The following is a 17,784-nucleotide window of genomic DNA, read 5'->3' as shown; positions in this document are numbered from 1 at the left end:
TCCTATTAGGTTACCTATTATCAAAAAGGACAAGTAAGAACAAGTACTGACAAGAATGTGAAGAAAAGGGAAGCCTTGCACACTGTGGGTGGGAATGAAATTAGCAACCCATTATGGAAAACAATGTAGACATTTCGAAAAATTAAAAATTGCAGGCATGGGGGCACGTTTGGCACAACAGTTAAGGGACTCCTTGGGGTAGACATATCCAGACTGGACTCCATTCCTGCCACCGCTCAGATTCCAGTTTCCTGCTACTGTGCACCCTGGGAGGCAGCAAGGGTTAGCTGTAGTACTTGTGTCTCTGTCCCTCAGGTGGCAAACCCAGATAGAGTTTTTGGCTTCTGACTTCAGCCTGGCCTGGTCCAACTCCTTCAGTTATGGGCACTTGGGTTGAGTAAACTAAGAGATGGAATATCTCTTATTTCTCTTGCATTTCTTTTTCAATGTTACCTTTTTTTTTTTTTAGATTGCTTTATTTATTTGAAAGGCACAATTACAGAAAAAGAGAGAGGAGAGACAGAAGGAAAAATTTTCTATCCCCTGGTTCACTGCCCAAATGGCTGCAATGGTCATAGCTGAGCCAATCAAAGCTAGGAGCCAGGAGCTTCCTTCAGGCCTCCCACTTGGGGTGAGTACGGGGCTCCAAATACCTGGGACATCTCCACTGCTTTCCCAGCAGGGAGCTGGTTCAGAAATGGAGCAGCCAGGACAAAAACTTGTGCCCATGTGGGATACTGGTGCTGTAATAGCAGCTTTCCCTGAGACGCAATAGCACTGACCCTTCTCTTGCTCTTCAAATAAGAATCACATTTTTTAAAACTAGTAATTGAGTTCCTGCCACCCACATGGAAAACCTTGATTGCATTACTGACTCCCAGCCTGAGGCCATTTCGGGCATTTGGGGGATGAATCAGTGTATAGAGGCACCAGTGCACTGGTGCTCATCCACATTCTCTCTCTCTCTCTCTCTCTCTCTCTCTCTCTCTCTCTCTCTCCTCCCTTTGTCTCCCTCTGTGTATGTGTATGTGTGTCTCAAAAAGAAAGAAATCCTAGGATTTTCACTAACATGGATGAACTTAAATGACATTATTTTAGGTGAAATAAGCCAGGCACATGATCTCACAAACAAGTTGAACTCACAGAAGCAAGAGATAGAAAGGTGGTTACCAGAGGCAGACATTTGTCAAAGGATACAAAATTTCACTTAGATAGATGGAAGTTCAGGAGACCTATTGTACAATAAGCCAACTAAAGTTAATAACAGCCTATTGTATTCTTGAAAATTGCTGAGGCAGTAGGTTTTAAGTGTTCTCAGCACACACAAAAAAAGTATGTGGGGTTAATGCATGTCAATTAGATTGTTTAACCATTACATAACATATATTTCAAAACAACGTGCTGTATACAATAAATATATATATAGATATATACTCTTGTCTTTTAAAATCAATGTATTTTTTGAAAAGAACATGAACTTTGTAGATTGTTCCATTCCACCGTTTCGGACACGTTGGTTGTTTGGTGCTAAGCTTTTTCTTCATTTGTGTACCATGAGCTGCTGAATCTGCACATTGAAACTCGACTCCAGGGCAGAAACAATGGCCAGGGAAGCCAGGGAGAGCCCAGTCTTCTCTTTTGTTATTTTTTTTGAAACAATTCTTTTTCTGTTTGTCAGAATTGATTTATTTTTTTTTTAAAGATTTATTCATTTTATTACAGCCAGATATACACAGAGGAGGAGAGACAGAGAGGAAGATCTTCCGTCCGATGATTCACTCCCCAAGTGAGCCGCAACGGGCCGGTGCGCGCCGATCCGAAGCCGGGAACCAGGAACCTCTTCCGGGTCTCCCACGCGGGTGCAGGGTCCCAATGCATTGGGCCGTCCTCGACTGCTTTCCCAGGCCACAAGCAGGGAGCTGGATGGGAAGTGGAGCCGCCGGGATTAGAACCGGCGCCCATATGGGATCCCGGGGCTTCCAAGGCGAGGACTTAAGCCGCTAGGTCACGCCGCTGGGCCCAAAGATTTATTTATTTTTATTGGAAAGCCGGATATACAGAGAGGAGGAGAGACAGAGAGGAAGATCTTCCTTCTGATGGTTCACTCCCCAAGTGAGCGCAACGGCTGGAGCCGAGCCAATCCGAAGCCAGGAGCCAGGAGCTCTTCTGGGCCTCCCATGCGGGTACAGGGTCCCAAATATTTGGGCCGTCCTCAACTGCTGTCCCAGGCCACAAGCAGGAAGCTGGGTGGGAAGCAGGGCTGCCAGGATTAGAACCAGCGACCATATGGGATCCCGGGGCTTTCAAGGAAAGGACTTTTTTTTATATATATATTTTTTAAGATTTATTTTATTTTTATTACAAAGTCAGATACACTGAGAGGAGGAGAGATAGAGAGGAAGTGGAGCTGCCGGGATTAGAACCAGCGGCCATATGGGATCAAGGCGAGGACCTTAGCCACTAGGCCATGCTGCCAAGCCCAAGGCAAGGACTTTAACCACTGCGCCACCGTGCCGGGCCCCAGTCTTCTCTTTTAAAGGCAGAATTTTCCCCCCAGAAATTTCCCCAGCATATTCATCCATACAGTTCTTTTACCAAACCTGGATTACACACAATATATAGACCACCCTTCTTGAGATCAGGATTCTACATGCTGGATACTTGAATAAAACTAACATTTTGTTAAAAAGATAGAAGAGGGGTAAATGCCAATTAATAAGGCCATTACAGCATCGGCTACGTAGACTTAACCTTTGCATCACCCAAGTCTGTCTTAGAGAAATCAAAGCACCAAGAATTCTGTGTCCCATAATTAAGGGAATGGTTGGACAAATTGAGGTATACTCACACTAAAGCGTACAGTACAATTGTGTAAAATCGGCCGGTATACCTGTTGACCTGAAGAACATTGTGAAAGGTTCCACAACGTGATTTTAATAATGGTTGCCTCATTTGAGGTTGTGTGGTTAGTACATGCAATGTCTGGAGCAACAAAAACAAAATCACCTAAACAAACTAAGAGTGGCAAAGTTATATCTTTCACAATTCTCGAGGGAAATTGCCTTTCATTTGCACAGTTTTAAGCCATACCTTCCTTTTCAAGAACACATTATTTTAAAAAGTGAATATACTCATATATGCTAAAGTATAAGTGTAAATTACCTTGCTAAACAATTTTTGGCCAAGAATGTTGGAAAAGGAGTGACGTTAAAGATATATAGAGAGAGAGAGCACTGAGACTTAGGAAATACCTGGGCAAACTAATTATACTGATCCTACTACATGGAAGAAAGAGAAGCACACAATTATAACCCATGCCTCTGATAGACTTAGAATGCAGATGAATAGATAAGGCATAAACATGTGAAAAGGAAAATAATAATTCAGAATTATTACAGGGCCGTGAGTGTGTTGTCATGTGCGTGCTGCTAACAGTAAGTGCTGCATGCGCTTAGGCGGTCATCCATTCACGGGGTTTCAGTGCACAAGTGTCAGATTCTGACTCAACAGCTATGTCTACACTACCAGCACCCTGGCTGAAAATGGCTGAAGTTTATGTCTCATCTGGTTCCCCGGTTTTGGTGTTTGACCTCTTGGCTTTTTATCATCTTACAGAATCTAGTCAAGCATTAAAGCCTTGCACCAGGCTGTTCCCCTCACACGACTTCCTCCTAACCCAGAGCTCAGTCTTAAGATCTGACACACTTCCAGGATGATGTATATGGATCGAAACTGCATCAACTTCCTTGCCAAATCCCCTGCCTATCGTCTGATGTTTCTTGCTCACCTCTGATATCAACCAACAGTACTGTTTTAAGTGTTGAACATTTTTTTAAAATGTTTCTTTAAAAAAAGATTTATTTTTATTGGAAAGTCAGATAAACAGAGAGGAGGAGAGACAGAGAGGAAGATCTTCCGTCCGATGATTCACTCCCCAAGTGACCACAACAGCCGGTCCTGCACCGATCCAAAGTCAGGAGCCAGGAACTTCCTCCAGGTCTTCCACATGGGTACAGCGTCCCAAGGCTTTGTGCCATCCTCAACTGCTTTCCCAAGCCACAGGCAGGGAGCTGGATGGAAGTGGGGCCTCCGGGATTAGAACCAAGGTCCATGTGGGATCCCAGCAGGTGGAAGACAAGGACTTTAGCTGCTAGACGACCGCGCTGGGTCCCAACAGTGATCTTTCAAAATTTTTTAGTTTATTGGGGCCGGTGTGGTGACTCTACAGGCTAATCCTCCACCTGTTAGGACCAGCATCCCATAAGTGGCTGCTTCACTTCTGATCCAGTTCCTTGCTTAGAACTGGGAAAGCAGCAGGGTGGTGCTTGCTTTGGCAGCACCTATATAAAACTGAAACAATACAGAGAAGATTAGCATGGCCCCTGCGCAAGAATGACACGCGAATTCATGATGCTGCAGGGAGGATGACACAATTCCTTGGAACCCTGGGCCTACATGGGAGACTCAGAGGAAGCTCCTAGCTCCTGGCTCCAGACTGGCTTATCTCTGGCGGTTCCATTCAAACAGCAGATTAAAGAGCCTTTTCTATCTCTCTTTCTCTATACATCAGTCTTTCAAATAAAAACAAATAAACCTTAAATATTTTTTAGTTCATTTATTTGGGAGAAAGAGAGCTCACATTTACTGTTGCACTCCTCAAAAGTCCATCATGGGGCCTGGCGCAATAGCCTAGCGGCTAAAGTCCTCGCCTTGGATGTGCCGGAATCCCATATGGGCGCTGGTTCTAATCCTGGCAGCTCCACTTCTCATCCAGCTCCCTGTCTGTGGCCTGGGAAAGCAGTGGAGGATGGCCCAAAGCCTTGGAACCCTGCACCCACGTGGGAGACCCGGAGGAGCCTTCTGGCTCCTGGCTTCGGATTGGCTTAGTTCCAGCCATTGCGGCCACTTGGGGAGTGAACCATCGGACGGAAGATCTTCCTCTCTGTCTCTCCTCCTCTCTGTATAGCTGCCTTTCCAATAAAAATAAATAAATCTTTTAAAAAAAAAAAAAGCCCATCCTGTCGGAGGCTGGGCTATAGCTAAAAAACAGGAGCTGGTACTTCAATCCAGACCTCCCACACTGGTGGCTATAACCCAGCCCTTCTGCCCTGCCCCCCTCTAAGGTATACCTCAACAGGAAGCTAGAGTCAGGAGGCAGAGGTGCTTGTCTAACCCAGGTCCTCTAAAGTGGAATGTAAATGTGTTAACTGGCATCCGAACCACTGGACTAAACTTCTGAGCTTACAATGATGTTTGTAATTCATATATGCACCCATGTCACTTCCTGCTTCAATGGGCTTTTAACTGTGATAGAGGAATAGGAACCAGAGTACTCTTTATCTTAAACAGTTTTTTAATAAAACAGGCAGACAAGTTTTCAGACATGGGGTATTCAGCAATGTAGAGAAGCTGTGAGAAATGGGGACACGATGACTTAGCTGCCTGTACCAACTCCAGCTCAGCCCTAGTGGAAGTCACAGGCCAGTGTGCAGGAGGAAGCAGTCCTAACGGAGCCAAGAGGGAAAACTGTGATAGCTGACAGTTATACAGCAGAACACCAGAGAAGGAAACGCTACATGGCAAGCAGACTGGTGCACAGAGGAAGACTTCAACACCGATCAGCATATATAGGAGAGGGTTTTATCTGAAACAGAAGAAACAGCTGCTCAGAGGAACAGAGCTAAACATCCTTGGAGCTTGGGGCAGCAGCTTCGTGCAGTCAGGAAGACCTAGATGGTCTGCTAAGGTGACGTAGTAAGGCTAAACCTCCACCTGAATCACAGGCATCGCCTACGGTCATCAGTTCCAGTTCTAGTCTCCACTTCCAATTCAGCTCCCTAATTATGACCTGGGAAATCATTAGAGGATGGCCCAAGTAGTTGGACTGCTGCACCCACATGGGAGACCCAGAAGAACTTCCTCCCAGCTTCTGACCCACCCAGGTCTGAGGGCTGTAATCTTTATAATCCAGAGGATAAAAGATTTCTCTCAAAAAAAAAAAAAAGAGAAGATCTTTGTCCTCTTTCTGGAACTCTTATGCGTGAAAATGGATAAATTAACAAACAACAACAACAACAAAAGACCCAGATTGGGCTGCCCACATACCCTATCGCAACGTGTGAGTTCAAGTCCTGGCTCCGATTCTGATTCCAGTTTCTTTCTATGGCATACTCTGGAAGACAGCAGGTGATGGCTACGTTGTTGGGTCCCTTCACCCATATGAAATACCTGGGTTGGAGCTGACATTGTTGTATAATAGGTTAAGCTGATGTCTGTAAAACCAGCATCCCATATGGGTGCAATTTCGAATCCCTGGCTGTTCCACTTCTGATACAGCTTCCTACTAGTGTGCCTTGGAAAACAGCAAAATAGAGAGGAGGTGGGACAGAGAGGAAGATCTTCCGTCCGATGGTTTACTCTCTAAGTGATCACAATGGCTGGACCTGAGCTGATCCAAAGCCAGGAGCTTCCTCTGGCATTTCTATGCAAGTGCAGGGTCCCAAGGCTTTGGGCCGTCCTCCACTGCTTTCCCAGGCCACACAAGGGGCTGGGTGGGAAGTGGGGCCACCAGGACACGAACTGGTGCCCATATGGGATCCAGGGGCTTGCAATGTGAGGACTTTAGCTGCTATACTACCCCGCCAGGCCCTGTTTTGCATTTCTAATCTAGCTTCCTGTTAATGTGCTTGGAAAGCAGTGGCTGACTGCTCAAGGACTTGGGTTCTCAGTTCTCACTACCCACATGGATGGCATGCTGAGTTCCTGCTTTGGGCCTGGCTCAGACCCAGTTGTAGCTTCCATTTGGAGATTGAATGAGCAGAGAGAGGTCCTTTCTCATTCTCTTTTTTTCTGTCTCATCTTTGTCACTCAGAAGTTGAAATCAATAGATAAATAAGTGTATTTGTTTAAAGTAGGTTGTGAAGAAAAGCACTTTAAGTACAAAAGAACAGTAAGAAGAGAATAACCTTCTTCTTGGAAATAATAACGTAATCTGTTGGGATCTGAAACTTCCTTCAGAAATAAACCTTACAAGCCAAAGAATTCTGCTTTCGAGAACTGTGGCACCTGCCTAGCAAGGCCAAGAGGGACAGAGTCAAAGTCAGGAGTCCGGGGGCAGGACCGAGGAACTCAACTGGCCAGTCTTAAACTGGAGAATCATCCCCTTCAGATTCCTCGTGAGTCAGACTCTTGCATGCTCTAAGTCCTCTTAGCTGAGGTAAGGTTTGGAGAGCATCTTGATCCTGTGTTGCAACATTCTTTTCACAGAACGCAACCAACATGGACAAATGTGGCTCAATGACCAGTGCTGGTGTGCACCTAATTCAGTGAGGCCAAGTCCTTGGCTTGCCATGGCTGGGGTAGGGACGGTGAGGATGGATGCTTCTGAGGATCCTGGGCAGGGGGTGCCTTTGGCAGGTGGGCAGAAATGACCGAGAGGTTTGTAATGATCTCTCTTGTGCTTGACAAGGTATCTGCCAGCTTGTGGCTTCTGCCATTTGTCTCAGGGAGGACAAGATCAAGGCAACCCTGGGTTACATCTCTGCAGGAGCTCTGAACTTCCTGAGTACACGTTCCCAAGCCCAAAACAAATGACATTGTTGGAGGACAGCCTCCGCAGAACAGAAACAGGAACTCGGGCCCTCCAGGTGAGAATATGAGAGAGGACATTGGGATATAATTGAAGCTTTAATTTTTCTTTGGGAACAAATGAATCACTTGCCTATAGACAGGACTTGATATTACTCAGTTTTATTGGGCACTGGTTTTATATAGGTCATTGTAGTTAGTTGATACATGTTGTGAAATCTAGTAAGTAGAACTGAGCTGAATAGCAGGTTCTTTGTTTTCATTTGCCCTCCCCTTCCCCCCCCAACATATTCACATCTCATGGACCTTCCCACAGCCCCACTGAATGGGCAGAGGGCCATTGTTACCTCATTCCCCGACCACAGCCAATTGGACCAACATACATACCTAACCTACTCCTAAATGGAGCTAATTAACTTTACTTCCCTAAGAATTTGGAAGGAGACTCAGACACTCCAGTTAACTAGCTACAGGTGTTAATGCTGTTAAGGCTGTACAGTTGGAAGTTTGGGGTGGTGGCATGTTTGGGCCAAATGAACTGATGAGCTAGCAGAGAGCCCTAGTCTTCATCCAATCTGTTTAATGTCTAAATCCTCTAGAAGATTACAGGTTCAAAGAACACAGAAACCATGTATCTTTTCTATGCCTCAGCCTCTTGTACCTGATGCCTAATAGGCACTCAATAAATGCATTTTAATGAAGTTATGACCAGCTTGACCATTTAAGAGTATACATAATGGCTATTTCTTTTCCCTATTAATTATTTAAACATACATCAGCTTTTATTGATAGGAAGTCATCATCTGCCTGTCGGGATTTCTGTTCTCTTTCATTTGGTAAAAAACCCAAGGTATCTATCAATTCCCAGGTAAGCAGTGCTATTTTAAATAGAAGCTCTAGGCAGAGTTTTAAAAGTCCAAGAGACTGATGGAATTATGATTCCTTATGAAGGCCTACACTGTTGTAACAATATGGGAAGAATCTGATGGGGGTGGGAGTTTGGGGGTGGGAATCCAAGCCTATACAAAATTGTAAATAATAATAATAATAATAAATATTTTTTTAAAGTCCAATGAGAAGCTCTGAGCAGCTCACTGGCTCCGCAGCTTCCTTTGCTGTCTCCCACGGATTCTACAAGGGGCAAAGGTTCAGAACACCAAGGTTCCACTTCATTAGTGCAGAGTCCTGCTCAGCTGTTCACAGAGCCTGCCACTCAGTGCTGGGGATTTAAACCTTAGAGGCGGCCCCAACCCCATGGCCTTTAGGCTCTAGTGTCAAGCCCAGAGCGGCAGTTGAGATTCCTGGTGCCCCTTGGGAACACTGGTGCCTCTCTCATCACCCCCAAGGGATTTCCAAAACTTTAAATCCTGGGAAGAAGGGATTAGATCTTAGCCCCCTCCTTCTCAGACTGCCCCTTGCCTTCTTGTGCAAATTAATTTGTGCCTTCTCCAATACTCTCAAGAATTTTGAATAACATTGCTAAGACAAAGGGAAAGAGAGGATAAACCATCTCTTTATTCTTTGGCTCCTCTATTTACATAACTAAGGGAACTAGCCCAATGATTATTTTCTAGAATCAAAAATATGCCCAGTGTGAGTCACTCTCTTTATCTGTGGACATCAAAGACATGGGGATAATTTTTTTTTAATTCCACCTCACTACATAAGCTACCTAATTATTAAAAGAACAAACGAATGCGTAGTTACTACGAATATGCTTTCAACTTGTGTCTTTCAGGAATCTACAGATGTGAAGACAAGGATTTGGGTCACCAGGGTTCTGTCTGCTGCCTTACCCGCTAACATAAGAGAGACAGCATCTGGCATCACCTCATCCTTACCTGACTAGGCCAATCCAAATCGGGATACATTCACAGGTTCCCAGGAGTCAGGACTTGAGCAGAGAAATCAACCTAAACCATCAAACCCGATCCAAAAATAAGTGAATCTTAAAAAAAAAAAAAAAAAAAAAAGAGCAAGAAAAACCTGGAATTAGGTTGCTGGGTAATAGGAGATAGTCACCTTGAGTTTCCCGCAACATTTCATTATGAAAATGTTCACACATGCAGAAAAGGTCAAAGACATACATAGTGAATTCCCATGTTCCCACATTCCTAGATTCTACAGGTCCAATTTTTTGAAAGATTTATTTATTTTTATTGCAAAGTCAGATATACAGAGAGGAGGAGAGACAGAGAGGAAGATCTTGGTCCGATGATTCACTCCCCAAGTGAGCGCAACGACCGGTGCTATGCCAATCCAAAGCCAGGAGCCAGGAACTTCCCCCAGGTCTCTCACAGGATCTCAAAGCTTTGGGCCATCCTCGACTGCTTTCCCAGGCCACAAGCAGGGAGCTGGATGGGAAGCAGGGCCGCCGGGATTAGAACCAGTGCCCTTATGGGATTCCAGTGCGTTCAGGCAAGGACTTTAGCCACTAGGTCACTGCGCTTGGTCCTACAGTTACTATTTTACTATACTTGCCTTATCAATATATCTATCTGCCTACTCATTCTTCCAATTGTTCATCAATAACCTTTTTTATTTCATCCATTTCAGAGTTGCTGACATGAATACACTTTACCCCTAAACAACACAGCACAAACAACATTAACTGGACTTCACTGTTTATTTTTTCTTTTGTGATAAAACATATGTATCAGAAAATTTACAAACCTTAAATGCAAGTTCAGTGGTTGCAATGGCCAGGGCTGAGCTGATCCTGGCTTCAGCCAGGATTCATGGGTTTCTTCCAGGTCTCCCTCACGGGTGCAGAGTCCCAAGGCCAAGGGAGCTGAATGGGAAGTGGGGTTGCTGGGATTAGAATCAGCGCCCATAGGGGATCCCCATGTATGCATGATGAGGACTTTAGCTAGTAGGCTACTGTGTCAGGCCCCATAAATAATAATTCTTAAAAATTATTTTTAAAAATATCCTGTAGGAAAAGGACTGCTGTTGTGGTATAATGGGTTAAGTTGTTGCTTGCAACAGCAGCATTTCTTTTTCTTTCTTTCTTTCTTTTTTTAATAAAGTTTTTTGGGAAGAAAATTAAGTCACAATTTAAACTTTGCAGCATATAGTAGTTAGCAATGGTTTTTTTTTTTTTTTGAGGATTTATTCATTTTATTACAATCAGATATATACAGAGGAGGAGAGACAGAGAGGAAGATCTTCCGTCCGATGATTCACTCCCCAAGTGAGCCGCAATGGCCGGTGCTGCGCCGATCCGATGCCGGGAACCAGGAACCTCTTCCGGGTCTCCCATGCAGGTGCAGTGTCCCAACGCATTGGGCCGTCCTCGACTGCTTTCCCAGGCCACAAGCAGGGAGCTGGATGGGAAGTGGAGCTGCCGGGATTAGAACCGGCGCCCATATGGGATCCCGGGGTGTTCAAGGCGAGGACTTTAGCCACTAGGCCACGCCGCTAGGCCACGCCGCTAGGCCACGCCGCTGGGCCCGGTTAGCAATGGTTTTACAGAACTTTGCATTTTAACAATTGAAGAATAGAAAAGTTTTAGGCAGGTGAGCAGGGAAATCCCCAACAACCCAGTGAGTGAGGAAGAAGTTAACTCTACATCCTACCTAGTAAAGTCCAGGAGAAGCAAGTAGGGAGCCTGACCAGTAAGTACAGGCTGAGCAATTATAGGCTAATTGGCTTTTTCCCTGGCTGTTCCAGACTTTCTGTATCTCTTTCTGTATCTCTTTCTCTTTCTCTTTCTGTATCTCTTTCTCTTTCTGTATCTCTTTCTCTTTCTCTTTCTCGTTCTCTTATTCTCTCTCTCTCTCTCTCTCTCTCCCTCTCCCTCTCTCTCCCTCTCTATATCTGAAAAGCCAGATGGGAAGCCTGATTAGTAAGGTACAAGCTGCGTGATCATCAACTAGCTGACCTTGATTAGTATGTGTCTATCTGAACTAATTCTGGGGCTCACGAACAACCCTGATGGTCGGTGTAAGAGAGGCCTGTGAGCCAAGGCTAGAACTAGATAAGGACCAGAGAAAGCTCCTCTCCTGAGTCCAAAAGGAGATTTACAAGCCTTTTATCTCTGAGTACCACCCAGGGCTCCTGGCTGTAGTTCCCATGTCACCAGACCCTATGAGAGGGTTTGGGTCTGCTACCATCCCATGTGGGAAATCCAATAGGAAATGACTGACCTCAGAGTTCTCAGCCTCCAGGGGCATTCATATTCCCTGTGATCTCCTACCAGTCAGGATACGGTTCTTGGTGTCCTTACTGACAATCCTCGACTAAGTATCCATTACTTCTGTGGTTAAAGCACTTGGGAGGCCTCCTGGAGTCTCCGGGACTAGGATACAGACTTCCTGTTATCCTCCTGTTCCACCCTGAGATCCCCTCCTGCTCTGTACACACAACCTCCTTTTTTTTTTTTTTTTAAAGATTTATTTATTTTTTTATTTTTATTACAAAGTCAGATATACTGAGAGGAGGAGAGATAGAGAGGAAGTGGAGCTGCTGGGATCAGAACCAGCGGCCATATGGGATCAAGGCGAGGACCTTAGCCACTAGGCCATGCTGCCGAGCCCACACAACTCCTTTTAAGAGGGTGTCAGGGCTGTTCTTGGATCCCACCACACTTTTCTATGGCTTTTCTAATGTCTAAGGCCGTTAAGGATTTATCTATAAATAATAAGTTACACTTAAAGTCTTCCTCAAACATGCTAAGAAGGTGGAGAATTTCTCTGCACTCCTGACCTGTAGTGGAACAAGAGGAATATTAAACAAATTTAGTTTTTCAGTTCTTAGAGACAGTTCCACTGGGGTTCCATCTTCTCCAGGGGCAGCATTGTATTCAAGACAGCAGCATTTCACACTGGAGCACTGGCTTGGAGGCCCCACTACTCCAGTTCTGATCCGACTCCCTGCTAACACACCTGGGAAAGTGTTGGTGGAAGACGGTCCAGTATCTATATGGGCCCCTGATGTCAATCTGGGAAATTTAGATGGATTTTTAGGCTCTTAGCTTTGGCCTGGACCAGCCACTGACACTATCTGGGGAGTGAACCAGTGCATGGTAAATTCTCTGATCACTCTGCCTTTCACATAAATAAAATTAATCTTTCAAAAGACCTATATAACAAAAATTACTGAGCCTTTCTGTTTTCGGGAAAGCTACATAGGTTATAACCAGGAATAACAGAAGGATGGTATGCATTGAAAGATGCTTCAATGTGGCATCGGTTACTTTGAAGAACAAGCAAGACTCTAGCTCTGACTCGCAGGTGCAATGTGGCTGGACCCAATTTAGGAGAAAGTTTTTAGGCAAATTAAAAATTACTTCTTAATTTATTTTAAAGGTGGACAGACAGACAGAGCTCGCATTCGCTGATTCACTCACCTAATGCCTGCAATGGCTCCAGGCCAAAGGCTAAAGCCAAGCAGCCAGGAAAGCAATTCAGATCTTCCACTTGGACGGCAGAAATCCAGAGATTGAAACATTTCTGCTACCTGCCAGAATCGGCCTTAACAGGAAGCTGAGTCAGGACCTGAGGAATACATTATATGCCTATACAGAAAAAGGCATAAATCTTTTTGTAAATATTTATTTACAGATATGCAGATAGGTATATTTACAGATATACAGAGAGAAGGAGAGACAGAAAGATCTTCCATCCACAGATTTGCTCCTCAAATGGCCACAACAGCCAGAGTTGAGCTGATACAAAGCCAGGAGCCAGGAGCTTCTTCTGGGTCTCCCACGCAGGTACAGGGTTCCAAGGCTCTTGTGCCGTCCTCTACTATTTTCCCAGGCCGTGAGTGGGGAGCTGGATGGGTTGTGCACAGCCAGGATATGAACGTGTGTGCATATGGGTTCCTGGCACATGCAAGGCAAGGATTTAGTCACTGGGCCATTGAAGCCTTTTGGGAAGTAAACCAGTGGATGGAAGATCTTTCTGTCTCTCTTCTTTGTGAACCTTCCTTTCTAATAAAAAAATAAGTAAATCCTTTAAAAAATAGTATTTATTTTCCGTAAGCAACAATTATTGATTTGAATTGAGTCTAATTCATCATTTTTTCTTCTTGGATCAATATTTTCAGCAGAAATAAAATATCGCCAAATAATATTCTGAAATATTTTCCCCTTGCTATATTTTACCTTTTCCTTTTCCCCTTATGTTACATAGTAAGCTCCATCACATGCAAAAGAGATGTCCCTTGAATTGCATGGTGAAGGGAGGGACTCAGACTTTCTTGCAGCCTTGTGGTGAGGCCAGGAAGAAATGGCTGCTCAGTGAATGAGAGGAATGGGAATGCCAGGGCTGGGGTAACAAATATCATGAGACTCTGTGTCCCAGGTGAGACACAGAAGCCACCAAAAGGCAGGCCGTATAGAGAGGCTAAGTGAACACCATGATCCCTCGACCATAAGCAGCAGGGACAAATGATCCTTCCCAACATACTTCCAAGGTTTGGCAATGCAGAAGATGCCAGAAGCAGTTGGGGAAACTCCAAACTATAACTGAGATGGAACCCAGCAGAAGTAGCTCGATCTACTTTTTCATATGCAGTTTCAGATGTTTGAGATATAATTGGGAATTGAGATCATTAAAAATTATTTAATGATGTAGTCATGGCGCATGGGTAGGAATTACTTGATGTGAACTGCAGGTGAAGCTATAATCTTCTTAATAAATTCCAGTTTCAGCCAGCATACTTCCTGAATGATCTGAGATTAAAATAATAACATGCTTTAAAACGAAAGTAATTTTTTTTCTCTTTTTTCCCCTGAATTATACTCCTTTTCTTGATCCTCTTAGGAGTTCACTAAAATTTTCTTCCTACTGTATTTTTCCTTCCCATTGAAATAAAATGTTGTTGCTTTTTTTTAGATATAAAAATGTTCTGAATTCCATAATAGTAAGTTTATAATGCTCCTGATTTATTTTTTAAATGTTTAAAGTGAGGTAAAACTTGATGCAGACCAAAGAATGCTTATGATTGATATTAAGCTACAAGGCTTAATAATGCAGTAAGTACTCATGAACCCACCAAGTAACTTAAACACTGGAACATTATTATTCATTGCACTATCTGAATTTTACCTGTCCTGGCACTTCTTCCCTCAGAGATAACCACTATTTTGTTTTTTGGTTTTTTTTTAAAGATATTTATTTATTTTTATTGGAAAGGCAGATATACAGAAAAGAGAAACAGAGAGGAAGATCTTCGGTCTGTTGGCTCACTCCCCAAATTGCCATAATAGCTGAATTGGAGCATTCAGGACACGAGCCGACACCCATATGGGATCCTGGCACATGCAAGGTGAAAACTTTAGCCACTAGGCTCTCAGGCTGGGCCCTTAATTACTATTTTGAACTTTATGTTTGTCATTGATTTATTTGAAAGTTTTATTACCTATAAATGTACTTATAAAAAAAGTCATTTTTCCTAGTTTATAACTTGATAAAAAGATTAGCATGTTTCATGCAGTCTTTTGCATCTTGCTGTTTTTACTCATCGTTGCTAAGAATCATCCATTTTATTATATATAACTGTAACTCATTCATTTTCAAAGACATATAATATTCTACATCATGAAAAACTATAACACAACTGATTTTTTTCTCAGTAGACATTTGGATTGTTCTCATGTTTTACCCACCACTGATACTGTTACTGTGAGTGTGTCTCATGGAGTACATACTAAAAACTTTTTCCAGGGCATGTACCTAAGATTGGAATGGCTGGGTTTTACACTATGCGTACGCTCAACTTCATGAGGCAGCGCCAATATGTTTATGAAGTTGCTGTTTATATCCCGGAACAAGCTGTATGCAAATATGCAATTATGCTCCTTCCTATCACTGTGCATTGGCAGATTTCTTCTTCTTCTTTTTTTTTAAAGATTTATTATTTTGTTTTTACTGGAAAGTCAGGTACACAGAAAGGAAGATTGTTCGTCCAATGATTCTCTCCCCAAGTGAGCGCAACAGTCTGAACCAAGTCAACCTGAAGCCTGGAACCTGGAACCTCTTCCAGGTCTCCCATGCAGGTGCAGGGTCCCAAGGCTTTGGGCCATCCTCAACTGCTTTCCCAGGCCACAAACAGGGAGCTGGATGGGAAGTGGGGCTGCCGGGAGTAGAACCAGCGCCCATATGGGCTCCTGGCACATGCAAGGCGAGGACCCAGGCCACCACATTGGGTTCGTATTGGTAGATTTCTAACACAGTGCCTGACTATGTTCATTCTTCCTTCCTTCCTTCCTGCCTGCCTGCCTTCCTTCCTGCCTGCCTTCCTTTCTTCCTTCCTTCCTTCCTTCCTGCCTGCCTTCCTTTCTTCCTTCCTTCCTTCCTTCCTGCCTGCCTTCCTTTCTTCCTTCCTTCCTTCCTGCCTGCCTTCCTTCCTTTCCTATCTATCTATCTATCTATCTATCTATCTATCTATCTATCTATCTATCTTGAATGACAGGAAAGCGTTTTCTAATAGCTTGTTTCTCTCCCCAAATGTCTATAGCAAGCAGGGCTGGGTCAGGTCAAAGCCAGGAGCCTGGAACTCCACCCGTGTGACTAGCAGGAACCCAATTACTTGAGTCACCACTGCTGCCTCCCAAGTTCTGCATTAGCCTAAAGCTCTAAGTTAGGAGCCGGAGTCAGATATGAAAGCCAGGTATTCCAATGTGGAACGTGACTGTCTTCATTGGTGTCTTACCCACGCTTGTGTAGACCTTGATTTATAATGTTCTGATGCTGAGCACTCTTTCATATGTTTATTTGACATTCAGTTTTCCACACTGTGAAATGCTTCTTGCTTTTTACTATATTGCTTTTGATGTCTGTGCAGTGGACAGTGTGCCCAGATGCACAAAGGGAACGTGAGAGCCAGCTCATTTGGGCCAGCAGATAAGCTTTGCAACATGCTCCTGGGCCTGGGGATGCAATAAGGTGGACTTTGTCAGCCAGCAGACCTTAGAAACATTTTCTCAATTCTAGAGCAATGAAACTGACAACATCTCAGGGTTATTAAACCATTCAAGTAGCACCGCGGGAACATTCTACCCCCACATCGGGGTCTCTAAGGCATCCTCAAAGGACTGTTCCCTGTTCCCCTGCTAACAGTCGGACAGACTGTTCCACATGCCCCCTGCAGACACAGGAGAAAAAGACTGAAACATTTGTCCCACCTACTTTCCTCCATACCTGACCCTTCCCACTCGAATTAGAGACCCACATGGGTGTGTATCAATCTCAACTATGTAAACAATATTGACAAATCAAATGAAATTAAAAGTTATTTATTTATTTTTTTATTGGAAAGGCAGAGTTACAGAGAGGAGAGACAAGGAGAGAAAGATCTTACACCTGCTGATTCATTCCCCAAATGGTCTCAATGGCAGGAGCTGAGCCAGTCCAAAGCCAGGAGCCTGGAGCCTCTCCCAAGTCTCCTATGCAAGTGCAGGGTCCCAAGGTCTTAATCCAGTCTCTGTTGCTTAGGCCACAAGCAGGGAGCTGAATAAGTTGTGGAGCAGCCAGGACTTAAACCAGTGCCCATATGGAATGCTGGTGCTTGTAGTTGGAGGATTAACCTGTTGAGCCACGATGCTTGCCCCTAAAAGCATTTATTTTAAAAGTTATTTATTTTTGTTGAAAAGACAGAGCTGAGGCGAGAAAGAGAGCAGAAGAATCTTCCAACTGTTGTTTCACTCCCTAAAAGTGAATACAACAGCTGGAGCTGGGCCAGGTCAATGCCAGGAGAGCTTCATTTGGGTCTCCCATGTGGTTGTGGGGGCCCAAAGCACTTGGGCCATCTTCCACTGGCTTCCCAGGAGCATTAGCAGGAAGCTGGATCAGAATTAGGGTCTCTGGGATTCCAACTGGTGCTCTCATACGATACTAGCATTATAGGCAGCTGCTCAACCTGCTGAACCCCTATCCTGGCCCCATATGGAACCCCTATACTGGCCCCGTATGGAAGAAAACTTAGTGGTGAGATTGTTTGCTGTAATTTAAGTGACATCATACATCTTTTTCCCGCTTCTCACGCCTCTTGATCAAGAATCCAAGGAATTGGCTTTGCATCAGCTCAGCTCTGGCTGTTATGACCACTTGGGGAATAAACCAGTGAATTAAAGATCTTTCATTTTGTCTTTCTTGTCTCTGTAAATCTGCCTTTCCAGTAAAAATTAATAACGAAATTAATCTTTTTTTAAAAAAATCCACTGGTTTACTCCTCAAGTGGCCTCAATGG

General features: G+C 44.1%; 1 pseudogene; it reads left to right on the top strand.

Moving 5' to 3' along the window:
* The first annotated feature begins 4,321 nt into the window (after positions 1-4,321).
* LOC118760447 (U6 spliceosomal RNA) lies at positions 4,322-4,439 on the top strand (annotated as a pseudogene).
* The last annotated feature ends 13,345 nt before the right edge of the window (positions 4,440-17,784 follow it).

This window comes from Ochotona princeps, chromosome X (genome assembly GCF_030435755.1).
Source record: "Ochotona princeps isolate mOchPri1 chromosome X, mOchPri1.hap1, whole genome shotgun sequence".
NCBI lineage: Eukaryota > Metazoa > Chordata > Mammalia > Lagomorpha > Ochotonidae > Ochotona > Ochotona princeps.
The sequence above is the reverse complement of the archived record's forward strand: the minus strand, read 5'-3'. Positions and strand labels throughout refer to the sequence as shown.